We start from the raw sequence: 2,072 nt of genomic DNA, 5'->3' as shown, positions 1-2,072 counted from the left end.
CTGCTATCTGCCAGGATCTCCTAAAAATAAAGACAAAAACACCGCTGTAACATAGTCACCATTTAGAATTCCCCTGTAAATGCAAACAATGACCGACCTGCTCATGGGAAGATCCTCACCCAGGACTGGCGCTCTCCGCCACAGATTTGAACTGTCAGCATCTGAAAGGAAGTTAGAACTAGTATCAAACAGCTGCAGGACAACTTAACACCACTGAACATGTTATGGCCATCTCCTTACACAATCCAGATCCCAACTACACACTGCATTACCAATTTCAAGTCCCCAGGACTTGTGCTATTACAGGCTAGGCAGCAGGGCAGAGACGCTCCGGACAAACATGTGCAGACACCCGTGACACAAGACAGGACATGACAAATCAGGAGACAGAACACGGGGAGAGAGCTTTTGATGAGAAGAAAGGACCGAGAGCCCCAAAGAACACAGAGTGCACCAGAGACAAGTGACAGAACACACACCAGAACTGCTCTGCCCTACGCACCTCAGCACTGAGACCAAAACAGACACTTTGCATTTAGGTGGGCTTAGGAAACTCTTCAACATCCCCATCTCCAAAACTGACTCAAAACCCCCTCCTGGGGAGTCCCAACCTGGCACCTCTCTTCCATCCCCTCTGTGGGTTATAGCCCTTGACTTATCTTGCACATATATGGGGATGCAAAGCCCTGTTGGCTGCAGAAGAAGGTTGTCTGCCTGTCTGGTAAGTTCCAGCTGTCACCTCTTGGCCTGCCAAGAGAAAGAAAACCAAACATCGGTGCACAGCCTTAACAGCATATTGCCCAAAACCTGATAATTTTGCTATTCTCCATCCTCCTCAGAATGCCCGGGTTCTTGGCCTGCACGCTGCAGGTGTGGTTGGATTCTGACGCCGTCATTGCAGGCTACACCTAGGCTAAGGGGAGACAATGCTAAAACTCAAGAGGACTCTCACTCCTCCTCCCTACCTCCCCAACTCACCACAGCTCCTTGGCCACTGCTCTGGCCTACCAGGATGGGACCTTGAAATGTAAAATCAGAAAGCTTCATCACAGGGTCCTGTAATACTTCCAGAGGGCTCATAAGTGCAGGAAACCCAGTCCATCAGCCAGCTGGTGACAGGGGCTTGGCATACTCCCAGTGTATTTCCTAAAGCACAAAAACAAGAATGGATGCTTACAGCTGCAACAAAAACTGAAACCTGAGTGAGAAAAACTGCTTCTGTCCACTGCTCACCTGGCACACTGGGCCTTGACTGCCGCTATCTGTCTGGACCTCCTAAGAATAAAGGCAAAGAACAGGGCTGTAACAGAGTCACCATTTAGGCTTCCCCTGTAAATGCAAACAATGGCTGACCTGCTCATGGGAAGTTCCTCACTCAGGATTGGAGCCCTCTGCCACAGATTTGAAATGTCTGCATCTGAAAGGAAGTTAGGACTAGTATCAAACAGGTGCAAGAAAACTTAACACCACCAAACATGTTATGTCAATCTCCTAACACAATCTAGAACACAACTACACCCTGCATTACCAATTTCAAGTCCCCAGGACTTGTGCTATTACACGCTAAGCAGCAGGGCAGAGCAGCTCTAGGACAAATATGTGCAGACACCTGTGACACAGGACAGGACATGAAAAACAAGGGGACAGGCCAGGGAGAGATTTTGATGAGAAGAAAGGACTGAGAGACCCAAAGAACAGAGAGTGCACCAGAGACAAGTGACAGGACACACACCAGAACTGCTCTGCCCTGCGCACCTCAGCACTGTGATCAAAACAGACACTTTTCCTTTAGCTGGCCTAAGTAGACACTTCTTGGACATCCTCATCTCTAAAACGAACTCAAAAACCCCTCCTTGGGAGTCTCAACCTTGCACCTCGCTTCCATCCCCTCTGTGGGTTGTAGCTCTTGACTTATCTTGCACCTATCTGGGGATTCAAATCCCCATCGGGTGCAGAAGGGGGCCACTACTCCCATCCCCAGGCCGCAGCCCTGACTTGTCTTTTGTATGAGTGGAAATGCGAATACATGTTGTACCTGAAATGAGTCTGCCTCGGAGGGGATCTCCTGTTAG

At 49.2% G+C, this 2,072-nt stretch overlaps 1 long non-coding RNA gene across 1 annotated transcript; it reads right to left on the bottom strand.

Annotated features, from left to right (window-relative positions):
- Positions 1 to 311: 311 nt before the first annotated feature.
- LOC140682296 (uncharacterized) lies at positions 312 to 1,838 on the bottom strand. The gene is made up of 3 exons (XR_012053819.1): positions 1,354 to 1,838; positions 1,234 to 1,275; positions 312 to 1,146 (listed from the first exon to the last, which is right to left on the bottom strand). It is a non-coding gene; the product is annotated as an uncharacterized lncRNA (long non-coding RNA).
- Positions 1,839 to 2,072: the final 234 nt, after the last annotated feature.

Source organism: Taeniopygia guttata, chromosome 1A (assembly GCF_048771995.1).
Source record: "Taeniopygia guttata chromosome 1A, bTaeGut7.mat, whole genome shotgun sequence".
Taxonomy (NCBI): domain Eukaryota; kingdom Metazoa; phylum Chordata; class Aves; order Passeriformes; family Estrildidae; genus Taeniopygia; species Taeniopygia guttata.
The sequence above is the reverse complement of the archived record's forward strand: the minus strand, read 5'-3'. Positions and strand labels throughout refer to the sequence as shown.